Below are 20,954 nucleotides of genomic sequence, written 5' to 3'. Positions count from 1 at the left end.
GGGTGGCCAGCCAGGCCCGGGTTCCAGGCCCACCCTGGGCACCAGCCACATGTGACCCTGGGCACATCCGCTCTCCCTTGGGCCTGAGTTTCCCCGTTTCCTCATGTGTAAAACAAGGTGATTGACCTAGATGATTTCCAGTTCCCAGAGATTAGGACACGGCCGTTTACCCTGAGCACAGAAGGGCTGTGCTGAGAATTGGGATTTAACAGGTTCTAGAAAGAATCATACACAAAAGAATCTGAGTACTAACCCTTCTAGACGTTCTATGAAAATAGCAAGTGTGGAGGGGCAGACCTGCTTCTCGGGGGTGGTGAGGTGTTTCCCAGGCCAGCAAACACCTCTGGGAAAATCCAGTGGGGGGGGGGTGGGCAGGGAGCGCGCCCCTCCTCAGACGGCCAGGAAACCCATCCTGCCCCGTTACACACGCACGCACGCACACGCGCACACACACGGACACACACGCGCGCACGCACACACACCCCTCCTCAGAGGCTGGCAGGAGCCCGGCTTCCCCTTCAAGCGCCACCCCCAGCCCAGCCTCCCCCTCTCACATCAAGCAGAGGGCCTCACTCACTGCAACTGACCTCTTGTTTCCTCAAAACAGAGGCAATCAGATGTGCTCACCCTCAACCCTCGGTCCGGTCTCAGCCCTCCCCCCCTCCCATCCTATCTCCTCCCCGCACTGGCCATTCCCCTCCTCCCTCTCCCTCCTCCTTTAGGACTTTGCCCCGGACCTATTTTTCATTTTGCCTTCAATGTCTCCTTCCACAAAAGCTTTCCCCCTCAAGCCCACAAACCCCGCTCTCGGCTTTCACGTACCAAATACTGAAAAACCTCCCGTGGACTCTGCTTCTCCTTCAGCCTCATCCCGGCCAACCCTGCCTTCCCTTCTCCCTCAGCACAGGCTGCCCCAACCCCGAGCTCTCCCCCTGTGGCACTCACCACGGCCACCTGATGGTTCCACCCACCTGAGTCAACACCACCCTCCTCAGCCTTTCCAGCGGGTCCCACCCTCTCCCCTGAAATCCTCTGCTGGGTTGCCATGTCTCACCCGGCCCCTCATCTCAACCTCCCTCACCAGCTCCCCTTCCCCCCCTCCACCTCCACAGGAGTCCCCAGGCCTGGTCCCCAGCCCCCATCCTCCCTGCTCTCTACGCTGTCCCCTTGGCTGCTTCAGCCTCCCCACAGGCTGGCAGCTCCCCCAGGACCGTGCATCCCATTCCCAGGCTGGGCAGGCCATCTCAACCACTGGCCCAATTCTAGAACAAATCCAGTTACACACACGCCACGTCTCTCCCTCCAAGTCCCACAGGCACCGATGAAGGGGCACAGGGAACCCGGGGGGCGGGGAGGACGGAACCGTTCTGGACCTTGACTGTGGTAATGGTTACATGACTATATGCATTTGTCAAACGGCACAACCGCGCACTAGAAAGTGTGAATTTACGGTATGCAAATTGTACCTTAATAAAAAAGGATAGGAAAAAAGTCCCGCAGGCACCTCAACCCCTTCCCGTCTAAAACTAACATCACCGTCTTCCTGCCGCCAGCCCAGCTCTGCCCCCTCTGTTTTCAGCGGTGACGCCACCATCCACCCCAAACAGTCCCCACCCCTCCCTCCACTAGAAATCTCAGCGCAGTGGCCAAGCAGTAACGTATTCTAGAGAGTCCACCTGCGCAGATTTATAACCTCTTGAATCTGCGCCTTCATTCCACCTCCCCACTACCCGCCACCTGGGACTCAGGCCGCCTTCACTTCTCACAGGCCGCCTCACGGGTCTCCCTCCCCATCCACCCTGATCTCTCAAAGTGACCCATTCCAAGACCCATTCTGCACAGCCTGCCTGCCTGAGTGCCCTCCCCTCTCCTCCCCACAGCAGCGCCCACCTTTGCCCCTCCCTGCTCAGGCGTCAGCTTCAGATCCTTCTCTCCCATGGAAACCTGTTCCTCCTTCCGGCCCTAGCTCCTAGACCTCCCAGCACAGGAAGGCGGTTTCCCAGCCCTTCTCCAGCAGAACCAGCACCGCTGCGCCCTGGGTTCCCACAGCAGAGGACTGCACCCGCCCTAAGTCCTGCACGGTCTGCCAGTACCCACAGGTACCCACGTCCACTGTGCACATGCCAGGGCAGGGAGCCACCTCCCTCTCTGTCAGAGCCCACTAGGCTGCAGCTGAGTTGTGGGCGCCCAGGGAACTCTTTCTGGCCTGAACTGAACTGTCAGGTGAAAATTACCAGGAGCCTATGCCAAAGCCCTCCTGCCCCCCACCACCCCGACCCTACGGAAGCCCAGTGGCAGCAATGCTGCTCAGACTATCCTAAACTCCTAAGGGCAGATCAGACAAGCTGCTTCAACAGGAAATGGGGTGGGGGACTCACCCCACTCTGCTCCCTTGCCCAGCCTCCCGCTGCTCCCCTGCCACTCCCTACCCTCCGGCCAGACTGCACTCACCCCTACCAGACACTCAGCCACCCCAATGCCTCTGCTCGAAGAGCCCACTGCCTGGACCAATGCTACTCAAAGAATGGTCCTTGGACTCATATTGTCATCCTCGGTGAGATAACAGGAGTAAGGGCTCAGAAACTTTCACAGCAATTTAGCACCGTCAGGACATTTTTACTGTGTTTTGCAAAAGCGCTGGTCTGCAACAAACTGGGAAAAAATAAAACCTGGCCTTCAGCATAGAGCGTCTGGGAAGCACTGGCCCTTCACCCCTCCAAACTCCTGCCTCTTCCTGCTGAAATCTTTCTCATGCTCAGAGTCCCAGCTAACACGCCTTCTCCTCCAAGAGCCTTGCCGTTTCCACCAGCCAGAAGTGGTCTGATCTAGACCCGGAGCCCTAGATCTGCACACCCCTTATTACAACTCCCTGAGGTCCGGGAACCAAGGAATTGTTCACTTTTATATTTCCAATGCCACGCTCAAGGCAGACAATCAGTCAATATTTGTTCAACTAGGAGGGAATAACCCACAATTCCAGAGCGGGCTTTTCTTCAGGGCAGGATGTGGAGAAGCACCAACCCTTAGAGCACACAGGGATTTTCCAGGTTTCTAGCAAGTGCAGCCCCTCTCCCTCGGCCCAGATGGAAATGGGATATTTTCAAAAGGCAAGTCGAGGACTCCGGAGACAAGAACTCAGTCACTATTCACTACAACAGAATCTACAATACCCTGAAAGGGCAAGGTGAGTGAAAAACACTCAGCTTTCTCATGAATCCTTCTCTACATGCACAGAGTAAAAATAAAGCACATCCAAGTATGGAGAAAAAAAGAGATTTTCAGGGTCATTTCCAATGTTAGATATTCTGTGGGCCCCTGACCTCAAAGCAAAAGGTCAAGGGCTCAGGAGCCTGTAACCCCACGACAAACATGCTTGTGGACAGACCAGTGGACACCCACTTGGGTCTGAAAAGTGTGGGGAGCGGCCCACCCAGACACATCAGGGTCTGCCTCAGAGTCGGTGGACCCCATCCCCCACATAGGTGCAACTCCTCAAGGAGCAGGGCCCTCGCACTTCCCCTCTCCCACTGGCTCTTCTTTCTACTGGCTCTCCCAGGTTCCTGGCTGTTGTTTAGCAAGAATGCTGGAACTATTTCCAGATGCCACTGTCAGATCAAGACAACTCTCTAAATATTCCTGTCTAATTTTGCACACAGCTCTTGTTTCAACTGACAAAGATAATGACTCAGTATCCACGGCTCTTGATGGAAAATTATCGTGCCAAGTTTGGAGCTTCCCCATAATACACTCCTGTAAACTTCTTTTTGAGAAAAGAGAAGTGACCTCCCTGTCCAGATTCTTCTCTATAGGCAAGAAAGGGCACCCAAAAGACACCCTAACTAACCAAGGAATGTTATGGGAAAATCCTGATACATCCCCATAGGATCAATTAACAACAAGAAAAAGAAATTCATGGCAGGGGTTTCAGATGTTTTTCCTTGCCCTGTACAATGATCACCATTCTTCACTTTTCTGCATCCCCACCAGTTTGGGACTTTGAGGTTTGGGGCATAAATTCTGGGTTACAGTGAAGGCAAAATCTAGACTCAGAAGTAGTGTCTTTCCCCACACAAAAAGAAATGGCTCACTGTCTCTGATGCTTCAATCAACTGTAAAAGAACTGTACAAATTGTACACGTGTCCATTCTGCGCTCCTGGGTAGCCCCTCTCTTGGAGGAGTACATGGCACATGTACATACACCCACATATGTGTCTGAAATGCAGCCACACACTTACTCTCTGCAGAACCAGGCCTGGCACCCTCCCACATCATAAGACATAAGAGATATCTCAGCAAATCAGTAAGGATGAGCAAAGCATCACCTTGGAAAAGCCACTTATGGATAACTGAATTGGCCTTCCTGCCAGCATTCAGACAGTATAAATTTGTTTGCTCACTATTTAAAAACTGCCCCATGGTTATTTCATATGCATATCTCCCACAGTCTTGCAAAGTCCCCAAAGACAGAAACCACAAGTCTCCCACTTCTTTTGTACTCTGGACCCAGCCAGTCACTGTCATGCACCCAGCAGGCACAGCAAATGACCATGGGTTTCCTCACTCCTATCCCCCCAGGTGCAGAGTGGGGGACTCCATTAAAGCCCAACCTACAGGGCTTCTATCATTGGTTTAGGACAGAGATGCTACTACCCTTTACATAAACCTCTCAGCCAGTCATGGACAGGTCCTAGGGGGCCTCTGGCAGCATGGGAAGACTCTTTTTACAGTTTTACCTCAGTGGTTCTCAACCAAGGCTGCTTTTGTCCTCTAGGAGACATGTGGCAATGTCTGGAGACATTTTTGGTTGTCACAAATTGTGTGTGTGTGTGTGTGTGTGTGTGTGTGTTGGGGGGGTGGGGGTTACTAGCATCTAATGGATAGAGGCCAGGGATGTTGCTAAAGGTTGAGAAACGCTGTCTTATGTGACACACACATAAGTGCTCACCTTAGTTCACTTTTCCTTTGAGTTGCCCAAGGTCAGGCCCAAAATCCTAACCCTGCCTTGTCTGCATTATTTGCAAAGTTGAAAATGCCCAAAGTCATCACCAGTCTTAAAGATGCTGCTCCTGAGAACCACCAGCCCCTGCTTTGCTTCTTCTCCGGAGATGGGCCCTCCTGCCAGCATGACCCACCCATGCACAGCATGACAACTGGCAGGCTGGCATCAGGCATGCTCAAATCCTTTGGCAACAAGTTAGACCTGGCAGGCCCAGCTCCTCAGTCTTCTGTCACGCACACCCAAGGTGCAAGTGAGCATGGACAAGTTTTCCAATGGGCTGCAGGCCCTACCCTGGATGAGAGGCTGCACTTAAGTCTCTCACCCTTCAGAGGACTGGCACCTGTCGTCCAAATGGAGAGTTCCAGCATCCAGGCCTGCCCCCGCAGCATTTTCCATCCCACAAGGCACATGGGAGAACTGGCCTGGGTTTGGCAGAGGGGCAGAGACTGGGCAAAGGCACGAGTTTAGGCAATTAAGCCCAAACCATTCACAAGACCCCCGGAGTTTGGAGAAGTAGGAGGAGGGGCCAAAGAAAAGCCAACGGAGGAAAGGACCAAGAAGGGTCCTCTTTCCCAAGTTCACCCAAAACCCCCAACTGTGGAACCCAACAGCTGGCTCGGGTCAAGCGAGTCAAAGTCCTGGCACAAACCTGGGGCCAGGGGCAGTTAGCGCCCCTGAGACAGTGCAAAGGGGTCTAGGCGTGAAGAGAAATATTATCATGAGAAAGCGAGGCAAGAAAGCAGTACTGTCGACCAAGAGACAAGGCACCAGCACGCGGCCCTCGTCCCCTCCCCGAGACAGGTATGGGCTAAGGTGGGCACGGGGGTAGGAGACAGCCGCAGGGCGCCCGGAGCTTGGGGCAAATGAAACTCGCAAACGGGAAGCCGCGCTGTTACTTGAGGATACAAGAAGGGCCCAAGCGGATGGCGAGCACAGATCTGGCCGCAAGCAGACGGCGCCCAGGGCACGCGGTGGGCGGCAGCCTTACCCGGCTGCAGGAAGCTGGGATCCGCGGTCACCTTCGCGCAGCCTCCGCGCGCTCGCCGTAGCGTAGACACCCGGCATGCACTCCGTATCTGTTTACCAGCGCTCCCTAGCCCAGAGACCCAGCGCCGGGAGCCCCGCCCCGCAGGCCACTCCCATTGGCTGCGCCGCCTCCCCCGCCCCCAGTCCAACGTCGCGCGGCGTGGGGCAGCGTGCACGGCCCGTGCGCTCGACCCACGGCCAATCGGGACGGAGGGCAGAGAGAGAGGAGCCAATGGGAGGCCGCCCCAGCGCGCGGGCCCCTCCCGTTCTTCCCTACCGGCAGCCCTTTCCTGTAGTTGGGAAGGCTGGGTAAAGGCTGGGCTGCCGGGGTGGGTGCTTGATGCGGCTGCACCCCCAAGAACTAGCCCTTCGGTAGATGAGGCGGCGGGCGCAGCCGCGGTGGCCAGCGGTTGGATGTCACGTCCCGGCCGGTGCTCGCCGGGCCTCCGAGCGGGACTGGAGGGGAGGCAGTGGAAGGAACTGACGTGACTGCAGCGGGCTGGCCCGTGCTCTCCTTTATGTAACGAGGGCCCCCTCCCAGTTCCCACAAAAGACTCCCACAGAAGGTGGAAGCGCTGTGGGCTGGCTGAGTGCGGGCCCGCCTCCGGCGCCCGGCCCCGCCCACATGTCGCGCTTCTCTTCTGGCTACGAGTGTTGGCCCTATGGGCGCGTCCCAGGCTGGGTCGCCCGAGCAGTGGCCCCGGTGCGTGCGGCGTCGTATACCCCTGTTAGCAAGGCTCCTCGCGGAGGCCCGGCCCTCCTCGGAGTAGCGGGCACAGGCCAGCACGTGGAAGGAGCGGAAGCGGGCTCTGCGGCGGGCGGCCGGCTCGATAAGAAGCGGAAGACAGGGAACTGCCCCCTGAGGAAGTGCCTCCTCCCAAACGGAGTGGCCCCATATCTCCTCGTCAGCCCGAGGTATCAGATCTGAGACCCGGTTGTCTTGACCGTTTCCACTCCCTGGTCTGCAAATCTGTCCAGGGATGTCGGTGGAGAAAAGGGAAATCAGAACAATTTAGTGACTCTTCCACAAAACTAGATACTCAAGCCAAAGGATTGTCCTTTTTTCCGAGGTGATTTTGAGGAATTAACATTTAACATTTTGGAAACTTGTTTACTATTACTACTTAGGAAAATTGACCGTTGTATGCTGATGCCTGCAATGAGGGGAGAGGGTTGTGATGAAATCCAGACGTGAACCGAGCTTCACCGTTCCTCATGGACGCTGGAGCCCGGCGTCCAGGCCGTCCCGGCCGTGGGACCGTGGGACCTGAGTTGAGGCAGCGTGTCCCCCGCAGCGCAGAAGCGGAGCGTGCGGGACCGGAGTGGCACAGCTGTGCGCTTCTCTGGCCGGGTCCTCTGCGCTGCCGGGTCTCCTCTGCAGGAACGTTCACATACTCTTACCAAATTCTGTACACACGCCCCACCCCCAATCATCTCCACATTAAGTACAACGTATATTTTGAGAGAGAATTAAGGAGGTTTTGACAAGTTTCAAGGAACTGCCCCAAGCAGGGTGGGGCTAAGAACTGGGAACTTGCCTTGGGTAGGCAACTGGCTCCCTTTTACCACACAGGAGAGAAAGTTCCAGCCCCCTGGGTTAGGCCTTCAAGGGGTGTCCATTGCTCCCTCCTAAGCTAACTGTTCCCTTAACTGCCTGTGTTCCTCCAACCCCTGCCAGCGTAGTGACCTCTACCACTGCCCATAGGATAATAGAGTCCCCAGTTCATCCCTTCCCATAATGTACAAACTCTACCTGGTGAGACTTCACTGGGAAGAGGGTGTGATTTTCATCAGCTCCAGCTTCTGCCGAAGGGGAGAGAGGATGTGGTGCTTTAGCGAGGAGGGAATTGGGTACTTCTATGCCAGTTCAGTCTCATTCCACCAGCAATGCCAGGGTTAGCTTTTCTCTAAAGTACCTGAAGACCAGCATTACCCAGTACCATAAACATTAGTTTTTCTTCAGAGACCACCAGTCTAGTTTACTGGAGAAATACCCCCCAACTAGTTTATGCAAGTTGTGAAATATGAAATTATGTGAAATGTGAAATTATGACCTCAGCTTTATTGTGCTAAAAACACCCTTCTTTCCTGACCTGACTTTTTTATTGCAAAGATTCCCCCCATTAACCCTCCAACACTGTTGGTGGGAATATAAGTTGGTACAACTATTATGGAGAACAGTATGGAGGTTCCTTAAAAAACTAGAAATAGCACTACCATATGATCCAGCAATCCCGCTCCTGGGCATATGTCTGGAGAAAACCACAATTAAAAAAGGTACATGCACCCCAATGTTCATTGCAGTACTGTTTACAATAGCCCGGACATGGAAGCCACCTAAATGTCCATCGACAATGGAATGGATAAAGCAGATGCGGTACATATATACAATGGAATATTACTCCGCCATTAAAAAAAGAACAAAATAATGCCATTTGCAGCAATAGGGATGGACCTAGAGATTGTCATCCTGAGTGAAGTCAGACAGAGAAAGACAAATATATCGCTTATATGCGGACTAAAAAAATTGTACAAGTGAACTTATTTACAAAACAGAAATAGAGTCACAGATGTAAAAAACAAACATGGTTACCAGGGGGAAAGCAGGGGGAGGGATAAATTGGGAGATTGGGATTGACATACACACACTCCTATATATAAAATAGATAGCTAATAAAGACCTACTGAATAGCACAGGGAACTCTACTGAGTACTCTGTAATAATCTATATGGGAAAAGAATCTAAAAAAGAGTGGATATATGTATAAATGACTCACTTTGCTGTACAGCAGAAATTAACACAACATTGTAAATCAACTACACTCCAATAAAATTTTTTAAAAAAAAGATTCCCCCATGACTTCAAGTTAAAGATTCCTTCAAATTTTTTGGTTATGATAATGGCATTGTAGTTAGGTTTTTTTTTTAAGAGTCCTTATGTTTTAGATATACACACTGAATTATTTCCAGATGAAATAATAAAATGCATGGGATTAGTTTCCAAATGCTACAGGGCTGGAGGGAAGAATGGGTCATGAGTTGATAACTGTGAAGGTATGATGGATATATATAGTGGGGTTCATATTCTGTTTATGTTTGTTTAAAATTCTTCATAATAAAGTTAAAATAAAAAAGAAATCTGGGCCAAAAGAAACCAGTTGGAAGATAATACTAATAATAAAGGCAGAGTGAATGACGAGAAAACAACGAATAACAATCGTTACTACTCTTCTAGGTATAAACTCACTACAAAGTAAGAGCAAGGATGAATCTAACTGCAGCTGATAAAAAGACAGCCAGAAAATTCAAAATTAGCAAGAAGATATTTGAAGCATGGATTTATTCACTATGTACCTCACTCCGAGTGTGTGAGTGCCTGAGATATTATTGATTATATGATACGTAATCTTAATTATCGACTTTCTTTTAAATTTATCTTAAACTTCTAAAACTTTACATTTTTGTGTAGCTTTTCTAATGAGCATAATATATTAATACAGTATTATTCAAAACACACACAAATCTGTGTATACATACATGCACATGTACGTATATACATATTCTCCCAATAAGCAAAGATGCCAATGCCTGGGACGTTTGGGTGAGAAGCATGATGCTGCAGCAATTCCCCTCTGATCTCAAAATTTCTTCCTTAATAGCAGAGACAGAGAAGGCAATTATCAATTTTTCTCACTCCACTCAGTTATTCCTATCAGCATACAAACGTTTTAACTGTCTCTCACTCTTCATCCCATCTCCATTTCTCTGCTCCCATTTTCAGCAAAGTCATGGAAGAATTGCCTATATCCATTTTCTCCTCCTTTTCTTCCATTCTACTTGAATCAATCTAGTCAGCTTTACCCCCCATCATTCCCATAAACTGCTCACCAGTGATCTCCATGTTGCCAAATCAAGTAGTCAATCCTCAGATCTCATCTTAAACTATCAGCAGCATTTGACCCAGTTGATCACTCCCTTCTTTTTTCTTAGTGGTTGCCCTGGGGTATAATTAACATAACATTCTAGTTCAAATTAATACTAACTTAATTTCAATAATATACAAAAACTTTGCTTCTATATGGCTCCGTTCTCCCCCTCTTTTTGTGCTGTTATTATTATACAAGTTATATCTCTGTTCATTTTATGCCCATCCCCACATATTTATCATTGTTGCTTTATGCAGTTATTTTTTAAATCAGGCAAAAAAATAAGAGTTACCAACAAAAATATACCTATGCTGCCTTTTATATTTACCTATATTGTTTCTCTTACCATTTTCTTTATTTCACCATGTGGATTCGAGTTATTGTCCTTTCATCTCAGCCTGAAGGACATACTTTTCTTTCTTACAGAGTGTATGTTCTAGTGATGAATGCCCTTGGTTTTGTTTATTTAGGAATGTCTTAATTTCTCCTTTTTTTTTTTTTTTTTTTTTTTGCGTACCCGGGCCTCTCACTGTTGTGGCCTCTCCCGTTGCGGAGCACAGGCTCCGGACGCACAGACTCAACGGCCATGGCTCATGGGCCTAGCTGCTCCGCGGCATGTGGGATCTTCCCGGACCGGGGCACGAACTCGTGTCCACTGCATCAGCAGGTGGACTCTCAACCACTGCACCACCAGAGAAGCCCCCTCTCCTTCATTTTTAAAGAATAGTTTTGCTAGATATAGAATGTTTCATTGACAGGGGTTTTTTTTCTTCAGTACTTTATATCATGCCACAGATTTCTGCCTTCCATGTTTCTGATGAGAAATCAGATGTCGATCCTATTAAGGATCTTCGTGCATGATGAGTTGCTTCTTTCTTGATGTTATCAAGATTCTCTCTGTCTTTGTCTTTTGATAGTTTGATTATCATGTGTCTAGTTGTTTCTCCTGAGTTTATTCTATGTAGACTTCAGTGTGCTTCTTAGACATATAGATTAATGTTTTTTTTATCAAAATTGGGAAGTTTTCTGCCATTATTTCCTCAAATATTCTTTATGTCTTTTTCCCCCTCTCTCTTCTCCTTCTAGAACTCCCATTATAGGTATGTTGCTATAGTTGATGATATCCCACAGATTTCTGAGGCTGTGTTCATTTTTCTTCATTTTTTTCCTTTCTTTTCTTCAGACTGGATCATCTGAATTGGTTCCTATCTTCAATTTCATTGATTCTTTCTCTGGCCTGCTCAAATCTACTGTTGAGCTCCTCTAGTGAATTTTTCATTTTACTGATTGTATTTTTCAACTCTAGAACTTCTATTTGACTATTTTTTAACAATTTCTATCTTTTTATTGATATTCCTTATTTGGCGAGACATCATTCGCATATAAACCCAGAGTTTGTTTTTGCTGCTGCTTACTGTACTATTATTCTTTGTTTGCTTAGTGACTTTTCTGAACTAATTCTGTAAAGTCTGATTTTGTTGTATGTGGCCACTGAAGTCTCTACTCAGTTAGCTTAGTGGTGAGCTAATGATAAGACAGAGATTTCCTTAAATGCCTGGAACTAATAAATCATCCAGTCTTTGCTGAGGGACTCTGTGCACGCTGGGGCATGATTTCAACACTCAGCCAGGCAGTCGACAACTCTTCCTCAACCTAACTTCCTGCTTGTGCAGAGCCGCACAGTCAGAGGTGAGATCTTAGTGCCTTCCCTGAGCATATGCCCAGCCCTGCCATGTGTGTGGCCTTCTAGAGTCCCAAGAATATGTTAGATTTTCAAAGTCCCTGTGGATGTCTCATTCCCCAGCTCTCCTTAAGCTTTCTGGTCAGTCTATTGTTTGTCTCAACTGTGATCCACTGCCTCAGGCAGCTGCGAAGTTAAAACATATGTCTGTAAATTTTTTTTTTTTTTGACAGATGCTTCTTAAGAAAAATGGTTTTCACACTGGGTAAGCTTGAGTCAGGTCACATACAGCCAGCCTTGCAAGTGGAGTCTTCCAGAGAACCACCAGACAGGTAAAATAATGACAATGCTCTGAGAATTTGGCTTTGAAAAAGTTCCAGTTCCATTATGCTCCCTTGGCCAGGCTGAACCAGGAATGTGGACTGTTATTTTTCAAGCTACCACATAGCTGGAGGTGGGGGGGTGGAGGCAGGGCACAGGTGAGACTAAAGCAAGTTACACCACCACAAAGCTCATTTTTCTTACTGAGATTCAGCCATTTTTCTTCACTCCCCAGGTTACTGCAAGCCTTTGGTTAGTTTGCAAAGTTCTGGAAAAAAAAGTTAATTCTGAATATTTTTGCCAGTTTTTTCATTGTTTTTGTGGAGGACAGAATTTTCAAATGCCCTTCCTTTGCCATTTTCTCTAATATCACCCCACTCCCTCCTTCTTGAAACAGCTTTTTTAAATTTAGCCCCTGGAACATTATACTCTGCTAGTTATCCTTTTGAGAACCAGCGTTTTCTCCTCAATTTCAATTGCTGGGTCTTCCTCATCTTCCTGACTTCTAAATATTGGAGGGCCTCAGGACCCAGTCCTTGTATCCCTTCTCTGTCTGCACCCACTCTCTTAGTGATCTCATCCACTTCCCATAACCTGACAACTTCCAAAGTTTTAACTCTGCCACGAACCTCTCCTGTGAATTCCAGACTCACAAATCCAACAGCCTGTAAGGATCTTCACTACGATGTCCACTAGTTATCAAACTCAAAATGTCCAAGACTGAACCCTTGATTTACCACCCATCCCTGCTCCTCCCCTAAGGCTCCCTGCCTCAAATAAGTGGCCTTCATTCACTGCTCAGACCAAAGACCTTGGCATTCCCCTTGACTACTCTGTTTCTTTCATACTTCACATCAAATCCATGAGCAAATTCTTCCACTCTATCTGAAAAATACACCCTGATCAGCCAATCTTTGCCTCAGCATCACTGCCACCCGAGTTCAAACCAACATCTTCTTTCACCTGAATTATTCTAAGTAGCCAATGAACTGATCTTCTGTTTCCACACATCATCTTACAGTGATCTTTTTTTGTTTGTTTGTTTCTTTGCTTGAAAACAAAAGTCAGATCATGTTATTTCTAAACTCAAACCCCTCTGATGGCTTCTCATCCCACTCAGAATGAAATCCAACATTATTACATTGCTCTTTAAGACCCAGCATAATCTTACCCCCAGGTATCTTTCAGATGTTATTTTCAATTGCCCTCTCCCTCTCTAATTTTATTCCAACCAAAAAAGGCCTCCTTTCAGTATTCGCCTAACATGCCAAGAACTGTCCCATGTCAGACTTTGCACTGACCCTTCCTTCTGCCTGGAACACTCATCCCTCAGACATCCTCATGGCTCACTCCCATGCTTTGTGTGGTTCTGTGACAAAATGTCACCTTATTAGGGAATTCTTTCCTGATCATCCTACCAAAATATGACCTATCCTGTTCCTTAACTTGTCTTAAAAGGACTCTTTATTCCCTTATCTTGCTTTATTTTTCTTCCTTGTACTTTTTATCACCTAACATATTTCTATTTACTTGTTTGTTTAATCATCTGTATCCCCCAACTGGAATGTAAGTTCTATGAGAGCAAAATCTTTGTTTCTTTAGTTCACCATTGTATTCCCAGAACCTAGAACAGTTCCTGGCAAATAGTAAGTTTATGGTTGAAAGCATGGACCTTGGACCCAGAATGTCTGGATTAGAAACCCAGCTCTGCTACTTACTAACTGTGTGACCTTGAGGTAGTTACTTAACTTTTCTGTGCCTCAGTTTCCTCCTTTGTAAAATGAGGATAATACTAGTATCTATATGTAATAGGGTTGTTGAGGATTAAATGAATTAATATATGTAAAGTACTTAAGATGGTGCCTATCACATGTATACTTTATATAATTCTAGTTATTATTTTTGCTTAATAAATGAATGATAAACCCAACATTGTAACATGTATTCAGCAAGATACTATATTAATATCCATTTTTCACTAAATTGTTACCATACATACACCTGAAAATGACTTCTAGATTTTGAAATGAAAAAAATTAAATTAAAAAGGACCACATTTTCTGCAATTTCATCTAATTTATTAGCTATGGTGTTTCAAGTACTTTTAGACCATCTTGATATTACTAACCCATAGTAAAAATCAACTAGCTTACTTAATAATTGCATCTTTCATTTCTAAGTCAAAGCTTAGTCTTTATTGATAATACTTAGAAAATTTATATACTGGTTGCAATATTTTCTCTTTAACACTAGATTCTGAAGTAGAAGAGCTTAATTTTCTAGCTAAGAGGTTGATAAATCATAACTTTCAGACCTGGAGAAAAAATTCTGAGGCACTTTTGTAGAATTATGATTTTCGTGCTCCACATTACCTAGTAGTGTTCAACGTCAGTATTCTTTTTGATTCTGTTAAAGAAAAAAAATTCATGGCATTTGTTAAAGTTGGTAAAGCAAGGGGCTTCCCTGGTGGTGCAGTGGTTGAGAGTTCGCCTGCCGATGCAGGGGACGCGGGTTCGTGCCCCAGTCCAGGAAGATCCCACATTCCGCGGCGGCTGGGCCCATGAGCCATGGCCGCTGAGCCTGCGCGTCCGGAGGCTGTGCTCCGCGACGGGAGAGGCCACAGCAGTGAGACACCCGCGTATAACAAAAAAAAAATAGTAAAGCAGACATTATTCAGGCCCATTGCTATAAGTACAGGGACCACTGCAGTAGGAATTTGCAGCGGGGAGAGAGATTGGGCTCAACTCAATATACCATAGGCAAGTGGGAATTTACAGCCAAGGAGCTGGGTGGGAGGTGAGTGTATGGAAAATAATTAAGAGGAAACATTAGGGGTAAAGAGGATTCTAGCTAAACTAACCTAAAAGGATTCTTGCTGAAGACAGGCCAGGGTGATCAGACAACACCTGGGGGATGTTGGCGATTGAGGAGCCTGATCAGATATCCAGCAATCAGATGTGGAGGATGCGGGTTCTTGCTAAACCAACTTAGCTGGGTTCTTGATAAAGCTGGATCTTACAGGGAAATGCACAGATGGGCCTAGGAGAAGGTTCAGGAGCCTGTCTAAAGTTTGGTAAAACAAGGAAGCTTGACAGTCAAGCGAAGAATCTTTGTCAATTCCTGGACCGTTTGGCGTATATATTAAACAGCATGTGGCTAAGAATAAAAACAACTCATAACTGTGTGATAGTCAAAACCAGCAGTTCAGGAGGGGCTGTTTCAAAGTGGGAAGATGCCTGAGCAACTGGGTCAGAGCCTGCACGCCTCCTCTCCACAGGCTGCCCAGTGTGAGTGCCCCACACCACCAGGGCTCTGTTACAGGAAAACAGTCGTTTAATATCTATTTTATCCCTTAAATGTAAGAAAGTAGGAATGAAGACAAATTCCACTACTGTTTTTTTGTGGGTTTTTTTTTCAATTTTTATTTATTTATTTTTGGCTGCATTGAGTCTTCATTGCTGCACACGGGCTTTCTCTAGTTGCAGCAAGCGGGGTCTACTCTTCGTTGCGGTGCGCAGGCTTCTCATTGCGGTGGCTTCTCTTGTTGTGGAGCACGGGCTCTAGGCGCGCGGGCTCAGTAGTTGTGGCATGCGGGCTCAGAAGTTGTGGTGCACGGGCTTAGTTGCTCCGCAGCATGTGGGATCTTCCCGGACCAGGGATCGAACCCGTGTCCCCTGCATTGGCAGGTGGATTCTTAACCACTGCGCCACAAGGGAAGCCCTCCACTACCGTTTTAAGTACATGAATTTCCCACGACACCTTCACAAACCACTGTGTGGGAACGCTGCATAGGGTGAGCCCCCTTTCCCTAAAACTTTTTCCTACTTTTAAAAAATTTTGAACATTTTAATAGATTTCGATCTTCCATTAGGTACTACATTCACATGATGATTTTTGGTTTTTTTTGTGGTACACGGGCCTCTCACTGTTGTGGCCTCTCCCGATGCGGAGCACAGGCTCCGGATGCGCAGGCTCAGCGGCCATGGCTCACGGGCCCAGCCGCTCTGCAGCATGTGGGATCTTCCCGGATCGGGCCACGAACCCGTGTGCCCTGCATCGGCAGGTGGACTCTCAACCACTGCACCACCAGGGAAGCCCCCCATTCACATGATTTTTAAACAACCATTCTGAAAAGGTTTGCAGTGAAAATTCTCCCCCTACTCCATGTCTCTCCCACCCACTTCCCAACCCCAATGCCCCCCACACCCCTACACCCTCCCAACTGAAATGCAACCACTGTTCTTAAGTTTTCTGTCTCTTTTCAAAGTTTCTTCATACATATGTAAGCAAATACAAACATACAACCCTATATGTTATACTAACACTCATACTGCACACTATGTTTTGTTTCTTGATTTAAGATTACGTATAGTTTGAAGCTCTTTCCAAATTAGTACGTAGATAAGTGTCCTCGTTCTTTTTTCAGTATTATGTTATGTGCATGAGCCAAAATTTATTTAACCAGTCTCCTGTTGATGGTCATGCAGACTGTTTCAATTCTTTTGCTCTTTCAAACGAAAGCAACAGGAACAATCCTGTTTCCAAAATGTGATTGGTTTGGACCTAAGCAAGGCTGGGTTGGTGCACCGAGAAAGCAGAGCCAGTGCAGAGCCCGCAAGTGCTCTCCCTGTGCTCTGAGACCTGACACCCATGACTCACTGGTTCCAAGATTAGTCACGTACGCCCAAACACCCCATGGTGAAAACAGATCGTTTCTGAAGCTCCAGGAATGCACCATCACAGGCCGCAATCTGAGGAGGTCGCTGGACTCAGACAAGTCCAACCCAACCAGCTAAGGGAATGACTTCAAGGGATTCCCAAGCCTGTTCAACTAAGGCCAGCCTAATGACTGTAATTAGCTGACTGCGCAATTGTAAGTGATTAAGCACATTACAGAAGAGGTTCAGCTCCCCACAACTGGAAGCATCCCAGCTCAGCCCGCTAGCAATGTCGGCTGCTTTCCTCTCCATTTTCTTAGCCTTTGCAGCACGTGTCTGCCTTCATCGTAGGGTTATGATTTTTCTTTTCCAGACTAACTTCTTTTCAACACACTGTAGCATAGGGACATTAGCCAAGTATGCCTAATCATTGGTTTAATTTGTCCACTTTAAAATTGAAATATAGGGAATTCCCTGGCGGTCCAGTGGTTAGGACTCCATGGCGCTCTCACTGCCGGAGGCCCGGGTTCAATCCCTGGTGGGGGAAGAAGATTCTTGCAAGCCACGAGGTGCGGCCAAAAACATAAAATAAAATAAAATTGAAATATAACTTATATGCAGTAAAACGCACAGATCTTAAGTCTATAGTTCATACGTTTTTACAAATGAATATATCATGTAATTAACACCCCAATTAAAATATAGAACAAATTTCTTCCCTCCAAAAAGTCTTTCATGCCCTTCTTTCCAATCACCCCCTACCTCGCTCCAGGCAACTGTTCTGATTCTAAGTGAATGTTGTTAAGGAGAAATAACTGATTATATGACATGGATTGGGAAAGAGTACCCTCTGAATTGAAAGAGTATGTAATTCATTCTCTTGTCCTTAAATTCTCAAGCATGTGTGGGCAGCCATTCTAGCTGCTGAATATGTTTTTTACTTTGTTCTCCCTCAGACAGTCACTGGATACTTTTTAAAACTTTTTTAAAATTCGCTTAAATTTAGGAGCAGTTTCCAGATCTGGGCCCCAAGTTTGTAGACTAGAGCAGCAACAAATATACTGGAAGCTGAGAGCCAGGAGCAGAGCTTAATTGTATGTCAATCTCTTGCACTGCGTCCTTCTGAGCTATCCAGGGTCAGGGGTTAAGAGAGCGAGGCTGTGAAGGGGAGTTTAGAAAAGAGAGGAGAGATGTGCCCCAAACAGAAAGAGCTCCTGCTGCCAGGAGCCTCAATCAAGGCAAGTAGGAGGGCTGCAAGGAAAGACACTTCAACCTAAAGGTGAGGACAGACCAAGGGCACACACACGGCTCCATGTTACCAATGATCAAGGAGTTCGAAAGTCAATGTGAAATTTCAGTACGAGTGCAGGAGTGCCTGGTTCCCTCCAGTGAAATAAGCAATCTCTGGAAGAGACTAGGAGGCGTGAACCTACAAGTCTGGATAGGGCAGCTTGTCCTACAGGTAATTAAACTCTGGGTTCTATTTTCTTTCTCCGAGCCAGTGAGAGCGGTGTCAGCTAGTCACCCTGGTCATGGTAAAGCATGTCACATAGTTGTCCCCACCCCAAGAACCCCAGGAGTGTGTGTGTGTGTGTGTGTGGTGGGGAAAGGCATGCAGGGAGGGAGTCATAGAAGGGAGGGTCGATAGCTGTATTGTTACAGGGCAGGTGTAGCTGAGAAGGAGAAACTCCTGCCTCCTGGTGCCGTGGATCCCAGGGAAGGATAGAGGACAAGCATTCTGCATCCATGAGGAGACCCCAAACTATCTCTTACCGAGAGTCTCTGGGCAGCTGGTGCCTGGGTGGATGGGGGAGCTGTGAATTTAACTGAGAAGCAGAGCTCCTAGATCATGGTCCTGGACCACCGGTGAGGAACACTGTTCGCCAAGCTCAAAGTGACAGGAGTGGAATTGTCTTTCCTGAGGAGCCACAGAGACCTGGGGGCTCATATGGCAACTAGACAGACCAGAGACCAGTGGTCCCTGCTTGCATGTGAAAGTCAGACCCACCCCATCCCCTACTTTGAACTGTGTAAGCCTTTGGGTTTGGGGACAATTAAGGAGTGAAGGAGCCCCACGGAGGAGATACTGAACTTCCTGCTAACCAGGCAAAAGGGGAATTAAGCCGGTTTTCTTTACGGGAGAAAATAAAAGACAGGCTCACCTTGTACCCTAACTTTGTGGGGCAGTTCATCCTACTTACTCAGGTATCATCTGAACCCCCAGAATTCTTTGTACTCAGGTAACAGGTCCTGCCTAAGCAGTAACTTCTAGAACTTGTGCTCCAACTATTGCCCTTGCCTCCAGTGTCCTCCCTTCCTACCTATAATCATTAAAATGCTACTCATTCTTTAAGACCTAATTCCAGTGTTACTTGCTACAACCCCTCTGATCACCTCAACCAGAAACAGTCTGTCTCTCTTCTTTACTTTTAGTATACTTTGTTTTAGCATTTGCATGCCTCATTCAACTTTCCTTTTTATACCTTATAAATTATAAACTGCATATCTTAATACCTCCCACAGTGTCTTGTACCTAGAAAGTAGCCCTTAAATTAAAAAAAAACAAAATTTAAACTGCTACCAAGGTGTGGTAGACATTGGGAGTGTCTTCCCAACACCTCTTGTCCTCCTCTCCATTGTGTAGTCACCATAATATGAGTGGCATTGACCTCCCCCGATTCCAGGGGTGGTCCCCTATGGTGTAGGCCAATCCCAACGCACCTGCCAAAGTGATAGGTTTTTTTAGCCTGAGCCAGTCAGCGCATAGCACGCCCACAGTGATTGGTCCTGGGGGTGGTCCAATCAGAATGAAGCTAGGACTTACCCTCAGTGGTTAAGGGAAGCAGTAGTCCTTTTCTCCCCAGATTAGTTGTCAAGAAATTTCAACTAAGTTGGTCAGTACTAACTGAGCTGCTGTTCACAGGCATCTTGTAACCACGAAGAAAGCCAGCCTAAAAAGGAATCTGGTGCACAAATGTGGACAGGGCAGAGAGAATCAGAGACATGGAGCTGGAGCCCCAATTAAACCATATTAGAAGGCTTCCCTAACTTAACTTTTCAGCCATGTGAACCAATAAATTCTCTTCATGGTTTCTCTTACTTGTACCCCAAAGCATCTGAGCCAGTGCATTGGGAAGGCAGCATTACAGTGAACATTGTGGGTTCACATGTGTTCACATACACACCCCTTACCCCAGCACCCAGCCTGAATCTTTCCAGCGAGAGGGAACACACACACACACACACACACACACACACAGACACACACACACACACACACACACACAAAAGTGAACACTTTAAAGCTTTTGCTAACAATTACCAAGACATGGAACTGACATTTTTTGAAAAGTTTTAACTGACTTCTGTATTAAAAATGATTTGCAATTTTAACGTGAATTCTTAAGGATATCTCAGACTCTAGCAACTGGTAATAAACTGTGTACATTTTTTTCCTTAAAAAAAATCATATATTGTTTGGGACCCTGTAATAGTACTTAAAGTAATAAAAGCAGCCTTTACCTTTATGTGAAGTTTGTATTTTCAACATTTTTCTTCGAAGGTGAAATGGGGTTCGAATAATTGAAAGGCGATGTTGACTTTTTCTTGTCCGGTTCCATGTCTTGACCTGCTTTACAACTTAAGATTTTCCAGCCTGCTTGTTCACTTGCTTTCTTGGCAAGCATCTCTGGGTCTCCTCTCTAGGGGCCTAACTCCTTGTGACCTGGGACCACATCTTGTGCCTCTTTCATAACCTGTGTCCTCCTCATGCCATGAGGAGTTCCACAGCTTCCCGAGAGCTGGTGGACAGCCCATGGAAATTTCCACAGCAGTTGCCCAGCTTCAGCCCCCCAGCCTGGGCCCTGGCCTGCAAGTCCTACCAGCCCACGTACACTGAGCCTGGCTCCGGGTCAGGTCTGCGGTCTATTTATGACTTCTTATCTCAGGGTTTGTGCCTTGGCACTTTGCACTCAAGAAACTTCTGCCCCTCCTCACCTGTCAACACATGTCCTTATCTAGAGAAGAGAAGAGTGGGGTGATAAACAAACTCTCTTCCTCCACGGCTGCTTAGATGGCCCCAATGTCTCCCTACCTTTGGTTCACTCTTCTTGTTTGGGGGCCCAAATCCTTTGATGGGAACAAAGAAAACCTTCTGACATTCAGATAAAATATCGTTATGACCACTGATGAGTTTATTAATGAATTTGTTTCTCAGATGCTTCCCCTTACTAGGGAAAATTTGTCTCCCGAGTGGAAGGAACCTCTTCCTCACTCCTGCCGGGCATAATCCTGAGCTTAGCTCATGGGCAGAACGAGTCATTGATTGACCCCAAGGTCCCTG

General features: G+C 47.1%; 1 protein-coding gene and 2 long non-coding RNA genes across 5 annotated transcripts in view; 1 reads left to right on the top strand and 2 right to left on the bottom strand.

Moving 5' to 3' along the window:
• The window catches only part of COQ8A (coenzyme Q8A), a 49,421-nt gene extending 43,283 nt beyond the window's left edge, over window positions 1-6,138 (bottom strand). The window contains exon 1 of one of the 3 annotated variants that reach the window (XM_060128245.1): window positions 5,989-6,138. The gene's annotated coding sequence lies outside the window, so the exon portion shown is untranslated. Of the gene's footprint in view, window positions 1-1,890; window positions 2,048-5,988 lie in introns of those variants that run through there. The other 2 variants (XM_060128258.1, XM_060128252.1) reach the window with 2 other exon arrangements.
• On the top strand, window positions 5,453-20,941 carry LOC132508260 (uncharacterized). Its single transcript, XR_009536497.1, has 3 exons — window positions 5,453-5,801; window positions 11,867-11,965; window positions 20,846-20,941. It is a non-coding gene; the product is annotated as an uncharacterized LOC132508260 (long non-coding RNA).
• Window positions 15,364-20,522, bottom strand: LOC132508251 (uncharacterized). Its single transcript, XR_009536489.1, has 3 exons — window positions 20,135-20,522; window positions 19,437-19,575; window positions 15,364-15,628 (listed from the first exon to the last, which is right to left on the bottom strand). It is a non-coding gene; the product is annotated as an uncharacterized LOC132508251 (long non-coding RNA).
• Window positions 20,942-20,954: the final 13 nt, after the last annotated feature.

Source organism: Lagenorhynchus albirostris, chromosome 2 (assembly GCF_949774975.1).
Source record: "Lagenorhynchus albirostris chromosome 2, mLagAlb1.1, whole genome shotgun sequence".
Lineage (NCBI taxonomy): Eukaryota > Metazoa > Chordata > Mammalia > Artiodactyla > Delphinidae > Lagenorhynchus > Lagenorhynchus albirostris.
The sequence above is the reverse complement of the archived record's forward strand: the minus strand, read 5'-3'. Positions and strand labels throughout refer to the sequence as shown.